Source organism: Mesoplodon bidens (genome assembly GCF_964165515.1).
Source record: "Mesoplodon bidens genome assembly, contig: HAP1_SCAFFOLD_231, whole genome shotgun sequence".
Classification (NCBI taxonomy): Eukaryota; Metazoa; Chordata; class Mammalia; order Artiodactyla; family Ziphiidae; genus Mesoplodon; species Mesoplodon bidens.
The window spans coordinates 432,855-452,737 of NW_027671346.1; the positions used below are offsets into that span (position 1 = coordinate 432,855).

At 35.2% G+C, this 19,883-nt stretch overlaps 1 long non-coding RNA gene across 3 annotated transcripts in view; it reads right to left on the reverse strand.

The window, feature by feature from the left end:
- Positions 1-4,771: 4,771 nt before the first annotated feature.
- Positions 4,772-19,883, reverse strand: part of LOC308611536 — a 185,325-nt gene continuing 170,213 nt past the window's right edge. Inside the window, exons 4-6 of one of the 3 annotated variants that reach the window (XR_014014947.1) lie at positions 13,546-13,767; positions 8,069-8,336; positions 4,772-5,713 (exon numbers count right to left, since the gene is read on the reverse strand). This is a non-coding gene — a long non-coding RNA (uncharacterized lncRNA). Of the gene's footprint in view, positions 5,714-7,403; positions 8,337-13,545; positions 13,768-19,883 lie in introns of those variants that run through there. The other 2 variants (XR_014014948.1, XR_014014949.1) reach the window with 2 other exon arrangements.

Consider the following 19,883-nt stretch of genomic DNA (forward strand, 5'->3'; position numbering starts at 1 on the left):
AACAAGTCTGCTCTATTTACCCCAGTTTAAAGTACGTATATTTTATTACATGTAAATTTTATACACGTAAAATTACACTGAGATACCTGACCAACAATTACTTGGGGCAAAAGTTAGACCAATTAATCAAGTTAAAAGATTGACAAAAGTGCCTGAGTCCCTTGGTTCAACCACTCTCTGGGGACCCCAGAGTCTTTATAAAAATTGGTATGTTTAATGGGCATTGTGTAAGATAATGACCTCTCTTTTGCCTAATTATATTGTGTGGGATAGACATGTTTCACTGGGGAATTCTTCCCCTGCCTGATATTATAAGACGGCATATGAAGGAAATATTAATTAAACATACTAAAGGAAACCAGTGGGATTACCTGAGCCTATACAATATAAAGTAAGAACTGACAGCTAATATTTAAGGGATAATAAAAATAAATAATGGAGACTTTACTCTGGGTCTAACCTGTGCACTCAGAAAGAGGGTCTTTGTTGAATGCCTTATGCAAGTTTAGAAGGTATGATCAATTAAACCATAAAGTTCTAGACTATAGAATTCTGAAATTTCAGTCTAGTTGGAAATCTTCTCACTGAGACAGAAAAGCAAGTTAAAGAAAACGTAGTTGGGCAAATCAATCTTTTAATATTATTTAGGTGACAGGCCAGTTCTTTGGGGAATTAAAAGCAACTGTCTTTGTCTCGCAAATCGGTACAAATCAGAAATGTAAATACAGACCACAATGACCTGAGACTGAGCCTAATTAGCTAAATTAGGTAGAACCTGAAACCAAGGTTAAAAAAGGGGAAAAAGTGGCCTTTTAAAACTCAAACTGCTGATTAGTCAGTCAAGAAGACGGAGGAGTAGGAAGATGTGGAGTTCATATCTCCCCACAAATGCATCAAGAATACATCTACAAATGGAACAATTCTCCCAGAGCACCTGATAAACACTAGCAGAGGACCTCAGGCACCTAAAAGGACAAGAAAGATCCCCACGTAAGCAGGTAGGACGAAAGAAAGAAGAAGGGAAAAGGAAGAGCAGATGAAGTGGGACGTGACCTGTGACCCTGGGTGGGGGAGCGGAGCTGAAGGTGAGAAGAGGTTCCCCGCATCTGGGGAAGCAGCGGGGAGAGAAGCTGGGGCAGAAGGAGAAATTTGGTGGCTCAGAGAACAGTGCAGCAACCAGTCTGTGGCAGGCAGGAGAGAGTGAGGCCTACACAAGTGGTCTGGCCACAGCTCTGCATGCCCCGGCCACTGGGGACCACTGGTGCACACGGGGGCTGAGTGTTGGAATGTGGGGTTTGAAGAGCAGACCCAGGAAGGGGAATGATGTTGGCTGTGAGGAGACAGCTCAAGGGGATAGGAGTGAGGAGCTCCACAACAAGGAATGCTCCTGGAGGAAGCCCAGACCAGCAGAGAAGCAAAGTGCCACTGCTGCGTGATGCACAAAGGGCGGGGCCCCCATTGCAGCCTCTCTCCTCACGCACTGGCCCCTGCCTCCACAGGCACTAGGAAGGGCTCCTGCCAGAGTGGCTCACGGGCCCCCAGCCATCATCACCTCAGCACTCTCCTGCTTGGGTGGCCCATTTGCCCAGCTTGCCACCTTGACTCCCTCCTGCCTGACAGGCTCGTACATCCCATAGCCACCCAGCACCCTCTCACCTGGGCAGCCTGCCTGCCCTGATTGCCGCTTCTACATCCTCCTGCCTGACAAGCTCGTGTGCTCCAGCAGCCTTGGGAGCAGACGCCAGTGGGTGGCCCACATGCAGAGATGGGGCTGAAGCCACAGCTGAGTTCCAGGGAACATGCAACTAAGGAAGAAGAGCTGAAATCTCTCCTCATGGCTGTGCAAATCATGGCATTACACTTCCTCTGATGGCTTCCTAAATTCAGCACCTGGGAACATCCCAATGGACAAGTGCTCCTGCAGCTGAGACAGGTCTGGCTTTAGCAGCTGTGGGTTTTGTGGGCACATACATGCTGGGGTTTGGCCAGGCCAGAGTCTGAGCTGCCTCCGTATCTCACATAGTGGGTCCAGGTACATAATTACTGCAGTCCTGGGACCTGACCTCAGTGGATCTGGGCCAGTGGCCTGGTGAAAATGATGCCTGAGTCACCAGGGCCAGTTGCCGCCATAACCATGGTTAAGGTGGGACTGAGAGCAGTACCAACAGCAGTGTACTTTGTAAGCCTACACAATGGGCGGAAAGGAGACAAAACAGAGCATACCCACAGGTGAACACCTCCAGAGGAGGAATACTCAATGGCTTCTATCCCAGTGGGGGTGCTCCAGTCCTCCCGACCTCACACCGCAGATCAGAAACACAGCTAAGAAACAGACCTGAGGGCCTCTGCTCCAACGACTAGGGATCAGAACCCAACCCTGACAAGGCAGTGACAGCCACAGAGGAAAGGGAAACTTCTGCTGAATAAAAATCAAAATTAAGAAAATCAACAGGAAAGATCAAACTTGGAAAAGGTTTGCAATATCAATATCTGGCAAAGAACTCATATACAGATTAAAGAATTTTTACACTTCAAAAATAAAAAGACAATCCAATGGGAGAAAATGGCAAAAATATATTTATGGATATGTTTTATATATATAAATGTAAAGTATATGTATCCATGAATATATGCCTATTGGCTATTTGCATGTCTTCCTTTTATTTTTAAGTGCCTAATTACATTTTATATATATATACACACACTATTACATATAAAATAGGTAACTAATAAGAACCTACTGTATAGCACAGGGAACTCTATTCAGTACTCTGTAATGACCTATATGGGAATAGAAACTAAAAAAGAGTGGATATATGTATAACAGACTCACTTTGCTGTACAGCAGAAACTAACACAACATTGTAAATCAACTATACTCCAAAAAATTAATTAAAATATTTACATATATTGTATACAACATATATATTAACTATATATTATTTATATATATTAGAGATTGCTCCATCAAAGACGTACAAATTATAATTATGATGAGATACCACTACGTACCACTATAATGTCTAAAATTTAAAAAACTGTTAATATCAAGTTTTGGTGTGGACCTAGAGAAACATGAATACATTGTTAATGGGCTTGTAGCATGAAAGCTTTAAAGTTAAATATACATTTACATATGACCAAGCAATTACCTAATAGTTCATACTTATCCAAGAGATATGAAGTCTTAGGTCACACAAATTTGTTCACAAAAATGTGTAACACCATTATTCATAATAGGTAAAACTGGATATGACCACAATATCCAAGATTTTTTTTTAAACATCTTTATTGGAGTATAATTGCTTTACAGTGGTGTGTTAGTTTCTGCTTTATAACAAAGTGAATCAGTTATACATATACATATGTTCCCATATCTCATCCCTCTTGCGTCTCCCTCCCTCCCACCCTCCCTATCCCGCCCCTCTAGGTGGTCACAAAGCACCAAGCTGATTTTCCTGTGCTATGCGGCTGCTTCCCACTAGCTATCTATTTAACGTTTGCTAGTGTATATATGTCCATGTCACTCTCTCACTTTGTCACAGCTTACCCTTCCCCCTCCCCATATCCTCAAGTCCATTCTCTAGTAGGTCTGTGTCTTTATTCCCATCTTACCTCTAGGTTCTTCATGACCTTTTTTTTTTTTTCTTAGATTCCATATATATGTGTTAGCATACGGTATTTGTTTTTCTCTTTCTGACTTACTTCACTCTGTATGACAGACTCTAGGTCCATCCACCTCACTACAAATACATCAATTTTGTTTCTTTTTATGGCTGAGTAATATTCCATTGTATATATGTGCCACAACTTCTTTATCCATTCATCCGATGATGGACACTTACGTTGCTTCCATGTCCTGGCCATTGTAAATAGAGCTGCAGTGAACATTTTGGTACATGACTCTTTTTGAATTATGGTTTTCTCAGGGTATAGGCCCAGTACTGGGATTGCGGGGTCATATGGTAGTTCTATTTTTAGTTTTTCAAGGAACCTCCATACAGTTCTCCATGGTGGCTGTATCAATTTACATCCCCACCAACAGTGCAATAGGGTTCCCTTTTCTCCACACCCTCTCCAGCATTTACATGGTACTGGCACAAAAACAGAAATATAGATCAATGGAACAGGATAGAAAGCCCAGAGATAACCCCACACACATATGGTCACCTTATCTTTGATAAAGGAGGCAAGAATATACAGTGGAGAAAAGACAGCCTCTTCAATAAGTGGTGCTGGGAAAACTGGACAGGTACATGTAAAAGTATGAAATTAGAACACTCCCTGACACCATACACAAAAATAAACTCAAAATGGATTAAAGTCCTAAATGTAAAGCCAGACACTATCAAACTCCTAGAGGAAAACATATGCAGAACACTCTATGACATAAATCACAGCAAGATCCTTTCGGACCCACCTCCTAGAGAAATAAAAACAAAAATAAACAAATGCGACCTAATGAAACTTAAAAGCTTTTGCACAGCAAAGGAAACCATAAACAAGACGAAAAGACAACCCTCAGAATGGGAGAAAATATTTGCAAATGAAGCAACTGACAAAGGATTTATCTCCCAAATTTAGAAGCAGCTCATGCAGCTCAATATCAAAGAAACAAACAACCCAATCTAAAAATGGGCAAAAGACCTAAATGGACATTTCTCCAAAGAAGATATACAGATTGCCAGCAAACACATGAAAGGATGCTCAACATCACTAATCATTAGAGAAATGCAAATCAGAACTACATTGAGGTGTCACCTCACACCGGTCAGAATGGCCATCATCAGAAAATCTCCAACAAGATTTATATGGGTGAACCAGTTGTGGTCTATCCATACAATGTCATATCATACAGCAGTAGAAGGATAGAATTATGAGGAATGCAAGAAGGATGAATCTCAGAAACACTATGCTGAGAAAAAAGCTAGACACACAAGAGTATGTACTTTATGTTTCTGTTTATATGACTTTCTAGAAAAGGAAAAATGAATCTATGGCGACAGAAAACATATCAGCAGTTGCCTGTATCAAATATGGAGTAGAGAGTGACTGCAAAGAGGAAAGGGAAAACTGCAAAGGGGGGTAATAGGAAAATTGTCTACCTTGATGGAAACAGAGTTACAAAATATTTACATTTGTCAAAATTCATTAAAGTGGACATTCAAGTTAGTATATTTTTTATATTATACCACAATATATTTCTTTTAATAAAATAATTATGAAGAGTAGGTAAGTGGGCAAAGGACCTGAACGCCAGCTTTAGCTATGTTAGAGCTGTCAAATCAAAAAAAGATCAAGTTGCCCCTAATTTAAAAACCAAGAAAATGCATAGAAGTTGAGGAAGAGAGATTTTAACTTATTTTAAGAGTGAGTTTTCTAACAATTCGAGCTTCCTAAAAATGAAACAAACTGATTTTGAGTTGGCAATTTCTTTCTCAGTGAGGACATTCAAGTACAAGATGACGATCATTTTTCAGGTATGTTGTAGAAGTGCCTTAGAGATTGAAATTTGCATTAACCAATATTTAAGATGATTCAATAACATCAGAAAATATGCTATATTTATATATGCTCTTTTATGGTAGAGTTCTGTCTATAATGTTTTCTAAAATATCCTTTGAATTAATATTTCAATAGTAGTCTCCAGTGCTGCAAATGTAGGCCAGAAGGTTAGATCTGTGCACAGTCTATTTTTTAAGAAGCTTGTAATCTGGAAGAGAAGATAGACAAAAACGTTGTAGCAAAATGCAGTAAGTTTCATAATAGAGATATCCTCATGCTCTTATATGACATGGAAGCAGTGTCACATTCTTAATATGTCATTTTTCTGAAATACTTCAGTATTAATTTCTAACAATGATAATAATTAATTAAGGCATAAATTATTTACGGAGAGATACTAGTTATTCCTAAAATATTTGGAGATTGTTTTAACATGAAGGTATTTCTTAGAATACCTCCAGTAAAGTTCCAAAACGTGTCTTTCAAAGCCTAAATGTGTTTGTACGATCCTGAAAACCTCAAGGAAAAATGTGAATGTTGCCGATTATCCACCATTTAAAGTTTTCTAGGCTTTGGCATTTTTCTGTAAGTATAAATAATTGACTATGAACTATGCAGAGAGTTGTTTTACCTGAATTTCTTTGAGATCCATCAGATGTGGCCATTAAAATGAGCCAATCTCCTCCATTACAACTACTCACTGTGCAGGCTTCTAGTCAAGCATTGGTGGAGATAGCGCAGCTCAATTTAAATGTAAAATTCAAGGTAATGTAACTAAACAAGTTAGTCCTATCCTTTTCCCCTTACTTTCCCTTAGAGAGTTTCTGAAGTTAGGGATTTGTAAAATGAAAGTATTAAACCAAATTTAATAGCAAAATGTCATTGATATCATGAGTGAAACCAAGCCCAGTTTCCATTTACCCCAAAGTATAAATTGCCTATCTGAGAAGCAGTTCAAATTTAAGTCATGTCAGATTGGTGGTCTTTCTGAGTTTCAGTTTGGAACTCTTATTTGAAGTCATTGTTTCATTCAAGAGCATCTCAATATCAATAGCAGGTTTTCTACTTCAGCAAAAGCCTTGATGTACATCAGTGCCATTGGGTCCAGAGGATAGCCTCTTTGTACGTTTTTTTCTCCCAGTCTCACTGCAATGTTAAAGTCACTGATATCACAGAGCACATTTCTAATCCTAACTATATGCCCTAATTTGGGCAGAAATCCACTCCTCCACTTTTATGCAATGTATTAACAACCAGAAATTTAATTGTATTTGTTGAGACTGTAATATCAACGTGAAGCATTCCTTTTTTGAAGCTCAAATTCTTAACACTTGCTTTCCCCTTTGCAAGAAATACTTACTCCTTTACTCCCTTGTCCCCTTAGGCTACCTATGTCATAGTTCAGTTAAGAAGACATTTCACAAGGGATGCCTTTCCTCATCCTTCCAGGTGAGAAAGGCTCCCTGTTCCATGGCTCACAGTACCCTGTCTATATTTACTACAATTAGTAATTCTTCTTTAGACTGCAGGCTCTAAGAAATATGGACAATGCTTGCTTTTCCACACCTTGTATTACCAGCACCTAATGCAGTGCCTGGGACCTAGTAGAAGTTCTATAAATATGTAATGATTGCTGAATGAATGAATGAATGAATGTGTTAGTAACAAGATAAATGCATAAATCGTATTTGTAAAGCACAATACAAAGTAATTTCATGAATATTCACCCACTTATTTGTACCTTTATACCCTTCTCTTCATTTATATATCTTAGAATTACTTTTATCAGCAGGGATACAGGATTTAATGATGAAATTTTGAGGAAATGTATTAGAAATATTTGTGAGTGAGTAAGCACTATGCCATGGTGAGAGAGAGAAAAAAATAAAAGCTATTGCTATATTCTTGACTCAAGTCATACTCAATATTATTTGTTACATATTATATTACACACACAAATGCATTCTCACTGGCATGGTATCACCTACATTATTATAATTTCCATTTCCTTCCCAATCCCTCTAAAGCCCATACCTGACCCTTAGACTTATTAAATTGCATTGTTTTAAACCACTTCTCCAATTTGTCAAGGTCATATTACGGTCATGTTGAATTTTGATCTTGACAAAGTATTAATCAGTCTTATCAACTAAAGAGAACTGTAAATGACTAAATCCACATGCTTTTCTATCATCCTAGACTTGATGAAAATATTAAATAGCCTCTGGCCCAGGATTGACCTCTACATATAAAACTTCTGTCCACTTTGGTTGAGGAGGAACTATAAATGAGTTTCATTGTTCTACCTACTTTGTTTCCAATAAATAGGTCTCTGGTGCTGATCTATTTTTATAAATTTGTGAATGAATTCCATTTGTAATATTTTTATAATATTAATATTTAATGTCTGATTTCAAGTCGTGGATGAAAAAATGCTAACATCAATGAAAACTACCACTTGCCCAAATAGATTAATAATAGTAAGAACAGGTAAAGTAGATTTAAAACCTACTGTCATCTTTATTTACTTTCCTGAATTGTTCCCACTGTGCCACTTCCTTACTTTCTGAATATGACAGGTTCATGCATGACGTCCTCCTCTAGATGCTGTGCCATTAAGAAATCTCCCTGATTATAATAGGTGATCATCTATGATGGATAATAAATATGCTTGTGCATTTTCAATCACAAATCCACGTCTTGCACACTGAAATGATTTTACTTGTTGCTTGATCACGGGGACTTCTTCCTCTGAATAAATAAGACTTGACTTTGCCTCTTTATGCAGTCATCTGTTCACAGTTCTGCCTCTCTCCAGTAGACTGTGTCTCCTTAAAGACAAATGAATATTCATTCATCTTTGATCCCCTTTGCTTAGCATGCATAGTAATTGTTCAACAAATATTTGTTTAATAAGTTAAACACCAATATGCCGTGAAGTAGGAAAATCTGGAGATGTGAGTGGTCAAGATGGGGGGTGTGATTAAAGGACCCCTCTGAATTCTAAGAACAACATACTTAGGAGGGAATGCATGAATAATCAACGGGGCTGACTACTTGACAACTAGTATGTATTCAACTTTCAAATTCTATATTATAAGCATCCCTGAGTGTAATTTGAAATGGATAGACAGGAATTTTTATTTTATTTTTTCTAATGAGGAAGCAGTGTAGGTCTCTATTCTCATGGCCTCTGTTGCTTCCTATGAATATTTCTCCAATATCTTGGCATAATCATTTTCAGGAAGCCAAGAGAGTCCAAAAGAAAATGACAAACAACAGAAATTGCTTTCATTTTCTAGTGTTTGGAAAAACATAAAAATAGGTTTAAGTTTTTCAAACATACTTAGATTTCATGAGATTTTACTTGGTTTATAATCAATATGATAAGATGCATATATATGTGTATAGAATCATCATTCATTTTAAATTGGAAATAATGTGTATCCCCATGGCTGATCTGCAAACTGTCCATAATAAGAACCAAGCTTATGTCCTCCTAAGTCTTTTGTAGCCCCATTTTAACACATTTTCTGAAAGTTATTTCACTTCAACCACTCTAGATACTTTCTAAAAAAACAATAGATGACTTTTTAAAATTTTCCTTTCAAAATGAAAATATTAAAATATGCTACAAATTGGTGCAATAATGGAAGCTACAACTTACCATGTAAGTTTGTTTGTAATTGAGCAAAATATGTTCCAATAATTTTTGCATTGTATTTGCCTTTCTCTCTGTAATTACTAACCCTTTTTCTTTCACTATGGAATGTGAATTTTGATTTCTCATCTTCAAATTTGCCTTTAAATACATTTCTACCCTTATTTTTCTTCCATCTGGAAGCTAAGTTTTCAAGAGAAAATTTGTTGCCACAAATATTGAATGTCTTCATATTAGGAATAATTCTAATGCAACTACTTTGTACTTGGAAATGTGCCACTGTGTTTAGGAAGGCTAAACACATACTTTTGGGTAAGTTCAAAAAAGATTACTCCAATGATTCAACCAAGTATATTTCAAGCATATTGATAAGAAATTTCAAACTAATTGTGTGTGATAGCCATCAATTAAAGACGTAAAATGAATGCCTGCTATTTTAAAACATAGTTAAGCCAAGGAAAAGCTGTGCATAACTAGCATGTTCTGTAAAGATAATTGGCTCACTAACTAAATTCTAACAGCCCATTCACATTTCTAGATTTTAATTGAAGAATGGATGGAAATAGTAAGGTGAGCTCATTGCCCAATACACATAAGCATGGGACAATTTTAATTTCTGCAGAGATGCCCATATTGTGTGAAATCTTATTAATATTGTGATGGAATACAGTGAATCATGCTGTGAAAGAAGCACACATTTGCTGTACGTGTGTTCACACACACACACACAAACACACAGATACACACACATTTCTTTTCTCTCCTCTCTATTCTCATTTCAGTCCCATTTTTCCTCTTCTTAGATAACTGGTATCATGAATTGAATATAAATACTTTGAATCCATGCTTGAACTTTTTACTATATGCAAATGAATCCATGAAAAACACATGATTGCTTTGAGTTTTAAAAATTTGTAGACATGTCATCATGCCAAATATGTAATCTTAAAAATCATTTATCATGTATATAATTAATTATTTCGAGTGAAGTATTGCATTGCATCTTAAAAATAGTTTATATATGTCTTTTGTAAGCAGCATAAACTGGAATTTTTAAATTTATTTTTATTGTCTCTGTGATCAAATGTATTGTGATTATTGATCTATTTCTCCTTTATTTTTCCATGTTTCATCCCTCCCGGTACTAACTTCGTTTAAACACATTTTTCATTCTCTTTTTATGGTCTACCTTTTTATGAATCATATATGAAGTATTCATTATTAGTGTTTTCTGAAAAATTTGACATATATTTCTAACTTGAAAAAGTCTAAAACTAATTATCTCATCTTCCTCCTAAGCAGTTCATGGACCCCTCAAATTTTAAATCTGATCTCCAGTATTTCAGTATATTATCTAGTGTTTTAGTTTTACTTTGTACATACCCCCATTGGCTATTATTTTTTACACTCAACCGTTATTCAGATTCATTCCAACATTACAAATTTCTTTGCTGGTCACTGTTCAGTGCACCTTCCTACTTCTTTTTATTATGCTTATTTTCTTTCTTACTGAAGAACATTCTTTGTACAATGGTCTCCAATCTTGCCTAAAACACATGAGAATTATGTGAGAACTTTTTAAAGCTCCCATTATTGAAACACCGCCTAGATCACTGGTTAAAAAAAAAAAAATCTCCAAGTATTGGCTTCAGGCATCAGAATATTTTTTAATGCCTTCAGACAATTCCAATAGCTGCTGCTACTGCTTTAGTCATTTTGTTGTTGTTGTTGTTACAGTTTGTGGGTGGTAATTCCTCTTTGTCTATGAATGAAAATTTCTTTACTTCTTGTTCTTGAGTAGTTTTTTAAAATGAGGTGTAGAATTTTAATTTGGACAGCTATATGTGCTCAGTACTTTGAAGATATTATTCTATTGTTTTCCAGCATCTACCTGTTTTCTGATAAGACAACAGCATCTACCTGTTTTCTGATAAGACAACAGATATTTAAAGCCAGCCCTCAAAAACAAGGCTTATTATTTCCAGGGCCCCCTTGAATTTCTTGGTTTCAACTCCTCCTCACTATTCTAATGTTGAATTTGTTTTTTCTCCTTAAATCCTGAGACTGGGGATCCCCCCCCCCATTTTTTGTAAGCTTGTTCATTTTCTTTTTATGTGTTGCTACATGTAAAAGCAACATATAAAAGAAAACACAAGTATAACAAACTGTGTGTTCAGATTGCAAGAAAGGATTCTCAATATCAGTTCAGCCTATCCTATTGACTGAAAGCATTTACCTTGTTTCTTTTACAACTAACTTGAATATTATGAGTCTTACATCTAATATACAGTACTCTTCACCCTTCTTGGAACGTCTATGCTCAATAAGGACATTAGTTGATTTGTCACTAATATTGCTTTCCCTACATGTGAGTGCATTCAGAGTTCTATCCTGTCCCATATACATAGCATAATCTTATAGTTTGTATCTAACTGGCATCAGTTTTCCTTTTTTTTTTTCGATTTACTTTTAAGGTTTACTTTTAGCAGGACTGTACTGAAACACTCTTACACCTTAATAGATCTAATTGTCTGGACTTAAAATAATAGATTTCTCTATCACAGGGGCATTTGTCTGTACAGATACTGATTTCTGTTCTCTGCACATGTTTTCATGTTATATGCCCAGTGTAATATGAAGCGAGTTAATTTATTGTGTTGCATATAGTAAAGAATCCAGCAGAATAATGTTATTTAGGGTTTTTTTTTCATTATTTCTATGAATAACAACAACATCAACAATAATAGTAATAGAAAAATAATTTCTACCTATAGCAAGTCTCAGTTTTTTCTTAAATGCAGTAGAAGGCCCTTCACACTCTATTTGTCAGCTTGGCTTCAGGTTTTCATATTGTTGGCTAGAAGACAGATAAAGGGGATTATGGACAGAACTGAGCCTGGTTTCTGCTAATCTCCAACTTGAATTCTTTCAAGGGTTGCAAAATATGTTTCAAGTATTTCACAGGCCTTTATAACCTTTGTCATCTGTCTGGTATATGTGCCATCATGGGTGGATTTGGAACTGACATTTTATATCTCTGATCTCAACTGTATAAATATTTGTTTAGACTGACTATCAACATAGAACACAGACATTCTCTTCTGATGTATGGATGATAGAATAGTCCTTAACTGGGCCCCTAAGGATGGGGCAGGCACAAACTAACAGAGGGCAATGAGGCAAATTTTCAATGAACTCAGATTTTATATTTTCCTTTAGGTAAAAGAGTGGTTGCTTCTATACCAAAAAACTATTTCTTATAATTTGGGTTACATTAAAAATATCTCAGATATACAACCATTTATCGGAATCTATAATAGTGACTTGGTTTTCTCAAATACATTATATATGGAGTCCTTTAGACTGGAATTAAATTAATCATGGTTGTTATTATTTTTTTTTCTATAGACTTCCCAGCTATTTTCCCCTAGGAAAACTCTCTTAAATAATCAAGAGAAATATTTTAGGCAACATTATGTAAATCATCACCCTTATTAGATGAATTAATATTCTTGAAGTTATAGCTCATTTCATGGAAATCAGATTAACCTGATGTTATGGGCATTGTCATTTATCAGTAAGTTATTTGTTAATATGCTCAGTATGTGACATAAAATATGTAACTTTAATAAGAGAATGGATCACCTCAAATAATTTAGCAAATCTTGAAAATGATAAGGATTAAAATTGTGGATGTATAAAGGACACAGAAGCTTGGAGAACTTTAAAACCATCTATTTCTCTCCTGTTTCCCTCACACAAGGAAATGAAGGCTGACACTTTAGCATGGTTTGGAAATCCTTCTAAAAATTATCTGACTTTCTCTTAGAATTAACAAGTAATTTAAAGTTTTAAGAACTGCAGAACTGATCACATGAATTACCATAATTTAGTCAAGAATGTTTTTGAATATCCACCTTTTGACAAACATTGTACATATATATATACCAGGTTGTAGAGATGAATAAAATCATCCTTAGTCTCAAATAACTGAAAGAAAAATCCCCCAGTATTAGTGAATACTGAGGAATTAAGGATGATGCTATGAGAAAATTTTTATAATGTGAAATTTATTAAGTTAAATAAAATATTGTGCTTTTGAGATTAGAATGACTTGGTTTTGTTCTAATGATACTGATGATAGACAGTGGTTGTATTTTGCAGAAGTTTTATGGGAGCAAAATAAAAACTTGATAATGTGATATAAATTTGGTCCCCCAAGGCGATTTTTATTGTTATTTCTATTGGTGTTGTTAATGAGAGAAATTTCTGTGAGCTATTAGAAAAAAAATGTGGATATCAATATCTAATCAAAAAGAAGGACAAAATAATGGATAATTAGAGAATATATATAACCAGTAAGTTAAAAATATACTCACATGCTAAGGAAGCACAGTGGTGGAAGTTTTGCTCATCATAAAGCTTTAACAGTGAGTAGAAGGTATCTTGGTGTCTTGGGTGTGGGAAGATATGCTAACAACCAGTGATAGATCCGTTGTAAAATTTGGAACTGTTCCTTTGGTATTAAATTTCACTTAAGACCTGTGCTTCTGGACAGGATGGAGTAACAGGAACTGGATTTACTCTCCTGGCTTAAACTGCTAAAAGTAAAAAAATATATATACATTAAACAATACTTTTAGACATTGAACAACAAACAGCACAAGACAACGGTTGTATAAAGCTGTTAATTATAATGATAACCCATAAAAACCAGTGGCATAATGTTTTGTGTAATACAGTTTAATGTTAGTGTTTGAACAAGTCCCTGGTCACCTGTGAAAAATAAAGGTGGATTCTCTTTTCATATTTATTAACAAAATGAATTTCATAGGGATGCAGTATTTAAATATGTTAAAATACTACAATTACTAGAAGAAAACATTTTTGTTTTATTTAATAAAAGTTAATTTTTAAAATTTTTTATATTTTTATGTGTTGCATTTATTGCTTTAAGATTATACAAATATGTTTTGATATAATTTAATACATGCAGCATCAACTAGAGTATTCAGTACACAGAGTATTCAATGGGTATAGGCTTAGTAGTGGGACCAAATTAGCCCTAGACTAAATTGTTTCACTTGCAGCCTAATAAGGCTTACAAGGAAGCCTCAAAATGATCAAACTATTTCTTAACTACCTCTTTGAGCAAAGTTACAAATATTTACAAAAATACAAATACGCCCTGCAACCAGTAAAGTAAAATTCACAATATCTGACATGCAATCTAGAATTACTAGGGATGCAAAGACGAAGGAAAATATAACCCATAACAAGGAGAAAAATTAATTAATGAAAACAAACTGAAAAAGGGTACAATCAGTAAACAAAGACATTCAAACAGTTATTATAACTAATTTTCATAGGTTCAAAAAGTTTAAAGGAAAGCGTCAACATCTTAAATAGACATACAGAGGATATAAAAATAACCCAAATTGAGTTCCTAGAGATGAAAAATATAGTTTCTGAGATGAAAAATAAACTGGATGGGATTAAAAGAGATGAGGCAATGCAGAAGCAAAGATTGACCTCCCTGCAAAAGCAAAATTTTGTTATTATAATCTGTCCCACTGAGTAGTCCAAATATAAAGTCTGAAATGCAAAATGCCAGCTTGGTCATCTTTTTCCATTTCAAGTTTGCTTTACCCTTTCTGGTTTGTGCTTCCAAAAATAATTAAAGTATAAAATTATGAAAATTGTATTCAATGGTATTAAAATTAAGCATCTATCCATTTTATGGATTGCCCTGCATAATGCAAATATCTAAAATCTAAATATTATGTGTATATAAACATATATGTATACATACATATATGGATATATATCTCACTAGCAGAATGAAAAGAAAATATCAAAGTACAACACAGGTTGTGGAGGAATATAGTAAAGGAAAGTAAAATGATAGTATTTTTGTTTTTAGATATAGTTGCCCTACGCAGTGGAAAAAGGATATACGGATTAGCATATTTTATTTTCTGAGAAGCATGAATCAATTTAAAAGATGAATTTAAAGAATCATTAATTTAAATACATAATCAGTCTTCAATTTTTTTGTTACTGACAACATCCCCTTTAAGATTTTCAAAATGCTGAAAGGTGGGATTCCAAGATTTTTAGTTGCTATAGAAGCAATTATTAGCAAATCCTTTCTTCTAATCTCATTACAGAAAATAGTGCCCTTTGTGCCCAGAGAACTCCCATTAGAACAGATAGCTAGTGGGAAGCAGCCACATAGCACAGGGAGATCAGCTGGGTGCTTTGTGACCACCTAGAGGGGTGGGATAGGGAGGGTGGGAGGGAGGGAGACGCAAGAGGGAAGTGATATGGGAACATGTGTATATGTATAACTGATTCACTTTGTTATAAAGCAGAAACTAACACACCACTGTAAAGCAAGTATACTCCAATAAAGATGTTAAAAAAAAAAAAAAAAGGAACTGCATTTCGGAGCAGCTCAGAACATAGGGTGTACCACTCTGGAGCTATCCGACATTTCCTGTGTCTGATTAAATATTGTGTATATATGCTATGTATTTATATCTCCATCTAAATATACATCTGTATCTCCTAAAATACTCTCTCACATATAATGAAGTCACAGTTTCCAGATAGTTGTTCTGGTAGTCATTAGACAAAATATAGTCTCATTTATTTAAAAAATGTGAAATGAGAGAAATGTATGAAAAACTTGATCCATCTTCTGACTGAATTTGTGGTATCGGTACCTTCAGAAGAGGAAATAATTAATTTATTGTAAATTATTTTATTCCTCATTTATTAGAGAGGAAATTTATAAACTGAAACTGTTAGGGCTTAAAGGGTTTTTTTCCAGAAGATAATATCTGTGGTTCTCACCTTACACTGAGCAGTATATCACTAGTAAACAATCAGACAAATAGGTACATTATTAAGTTATTTTATTTTCACCTGGCTTTTTAATACTATCATCTGATATACATCATATTAATTGACACTGCAATTTCTTCCTTGATTTGTATATTTTTTTCTACAAACACTTTGCATTCCAACTTCCACGTATCTGATTTACTCATCCCTGTGATGGTCTTCATCTTCAGACATCTTGCTGTCTGGGCTGTTCAACCCTGTGACTGTAAAAGCACACTCACTAGGGACTAGGAGTTTGAGAAGGACTTAGAAAATTGTTTGGAACCTGAAAAAAAGGGCTCCAGAATATGAAAACAAATCTGCAAAATGGAGATCAAAACTTGTGTAATTAATATTTTCAACTAATATTACTACAACAGCAATGTTACTCAGCTTTCATATAGTTATCTATAAATTATATTGGATATGTGACTTGGGCACATTTTAATGCATTTGATAACATTTAGGGTAAAGCTTCTAAAAGGGCAATTGCCTAGGACTGAGGAAGGTTTAAAAATGGCCCTGCACAGAATGAACTAGAAGTGACTTCAATGGGAGGCTGAGGCAGAGATGCTGGACCCGGAGAGTGACAGAGCAGGCGTACATTGGAGAGAGCTTTCCTATATAGGAGAGCCAAGAATGTGTTACTTATTGAGGGGGGAGCATGAGGGTAGTGGACCCTATAATGAGAATCCTAGGATTGCTCCTAGATTTCTAACTTGGATAAATGACAGGACGGTACTCTTTGGTGAATACTAAAGGAACAGCAACAGCAGCAAAAGTCTAAGAATGGAACTTTAACATATCACAATGCCACCTTTAAAGTAAATTTGGCATTCTTCCCTTTTTGAATGAATGAAAATACATTAATTAAAGACATACACGGGCTTCCCTGGTGGCGCAGTGGTTGAGAGTCCGCCTGCCGATGCAAGGGACACGGGTTTGTGCCCCGGTTTGGGAAGATCCCACATGCCGCGGAGCGGCTGGGTCCGTGCGCCATGGCCGCTGAGCCTGCGCATCCGGAGCCTGTGCTCCGCAACGGGAGAGGCCACAGCAGTGAGAAGCCCGCGTACCACACACACACAAAAAAGACATACACATTCACACACCTGCTAATATCTGCTCTTCTGCAATCGTGTTTTCTGTATAGTGTCTAAATATCTCTTCCAGTTGAAGTAGTGCTTAAACACTTCAATATGCCTCTTTTCAGCCAAAAAGAAAAACTGTCTATGACTGTTTCAACATATTTTAAATATATGTATAATCATTGCCAACTTGTCTGCTTTGCAGATTCTAGTTTCCTATACAATATTTAATATCTCCCTTTATTGAAAATGTCATTGCTCAGTATTATGATTGTTTTTCATTTTGATTATATGTCTGAATATTAGAATTATTGATTAATCTCTTTATTAATGGAATAATCTCAGCACAATGTTCAATACACTTCTTCTCTACCATTATTATATGTTATTTTAAAGATTTTCCATACAGTTACTTTAAATGGGATTTTCAGATTTTTCAGGCTTTTTGAAGTCAGTAGGATAGGCTCCAGTGAGTAAAAGAAATGCTGAAGAACAACAATATGAATTAAACAAATTTAAGTAGTTAAGAAAGCACTAATCTAGTCATTGGGAAATGTATACTAATATTTACATAGTATGTATATATAAATCAATAGTTTCTAAATGAGATAATCTACTGAACAAAATATCTTAAAATATGAATGAAAAGATGTTGTAAAATCTCTATATGATTAAAGTACAAAAATTTTTATAAGCTTGGAAGATAAATAATAAGTGCATTTTTGTCTGGGAGACAAGTTGTTATCTGGGAAACCTCAAGACATTTTGTAGATTATTGAAATCACTTTACTATCAATCTTGAGCATTTCTCCTATCAACTCTATAATTAGTATTGGAAATTACCATGATGACTCTATTTCACTATCAGGAACATTGAGGAAACTATTTCAAGTGCTAAACATTGGTTTTAACAAATAAAAAACAATTCATCTGAAGAAGATGTTACAATGAGCTGAGGAATTAAAAGATCTCAAAGTAGAGAAATTTCACTGACTGCAGTATAAACAACTTGAGGGTAGAGAGTGTCTGTTTTTCCTGTTTGCCCTCCAAATTTGGGAACAGTTTTATATGCACGGTGCAGGGTAATAAGCAAATGTTTAACAAATGAAAAGTAGTGAATTCATTACCTTGTGGTACAAATTAGGATTTCTTTTGTACTGTAACTAGAAGATTTTAACTTCAGCATTATGAATTATTAATGTCTTTATCTGATTCCCAGCTCTGTGTCAACCAAACTTATTTGAGTGATAATTAGAGGACTTCATGTTTATCCTATCTTCTAGGATTTCACTTCTGCATATCTGTTAATTCATAATTTTGACATTTTTATAGCACAACCAAAGACTATAAAAACACATAGAGCAAGCACTTGCCAAAGAACTCTAAATAAAACACATCTCAGATATGAAATTAGATCCATGCTTGGTTCTACTTCTAAGTGCTTCATCTAAAGAGAGACGTGCAACACTGCTGCATGAATTAATCACCTAGGGTGACTTTTAAACCTACCAACAGCTGGCCCCTCTATCATATCTGATTTTATTCAATAGTCTAAGTGATAATAATTTCTGGATCAAGAACTTTATTTTACTGGTTGTAAAGGTGGGCACATGCACACGCACACAATCCCCAGTGCTTTTAAAAATTGTGGGACAGAATTAATCATAACTATTGAGTTTAAATGCCATTTATCAACTTATTAAAGTGCAAGCATGCAGGGAAAATAAGCTAAAGACAAGACTTTCGTTTTTCAATTTATTTTTTAAAAGTCTTGTAGAAATCTTTATGAAATTAACACAAAATGGTGGTACCAAAAATCTTTTTGCTTTGTTTATTCCCTAGTCTGTGGCAATGTAAAGAGTGGAAGTTAACCCGGAATTTAAGTTAAGGAAAGCTATATTGTATTAAGTTTAACCAAAATTCTCTAACTTGCCATATTTTTTCAAATAAATAAACTTTCTATTCTCTTCCCTTTCTCCTCATCTCCCTTAAGGTATGTCAACTCTAACCCCGCCCCCCCATACACACACCTTGTTGCCTCTGATATTATCTCCTCTACTAGAGGCGCTTTTGTACTTATTGCTACACGATAGTTCAACAATAAAATGTGATAAATGCAGGCAAAGGTGTTTCAAGAAAGAAGGTAAATGTCCTTACACGTTTTCAACATAGAAACAAAAAGTTTACAAAACAGCAAAATTAAAAAAAAAATAGTTATAGATAAAGTTTGCAGATAATGTTGTCATCCCTCTTAAAAGAAGAGGGATAAGGCACAGAAGAAATGTAGTGTTGAGGACAATGAAAATCAGCAGTTATTGAAATCTATTTATGCTGCATTCAATGGATTTAGAAGACAGAGGCTTGAGTGCTGTCGTTATTACTTGTTTGCCATTTGATGGTGGGCAAAATATTTAATTTCATTGGGTTTCTCTTTCTATGCCTCTAAAATGTGGATTCCCAGGCTAAGAAAATATTTCAAATCTTTTCTAGGTCTAAAAGTCACAGACCTTAGTGTACCCTTTCTAAAGGCCACATTTTTACAAAAGATAGCATTCTTGTAAAACACCTTCATAGAAAGAAAAAGCTATAGTTAGAAAGCCCACTCAGTGTCCAGGGTTTTCTGAAGTCGTACTGCTGTTTGTAACCAGGTGTAGGCCAGTAGGACAACACATTTGCTTTAATAACTGTCCAGATTTCTTGGAGTTAAAGATAAGTCTTTCATTATTCTAAGTGTTGACCTAAGA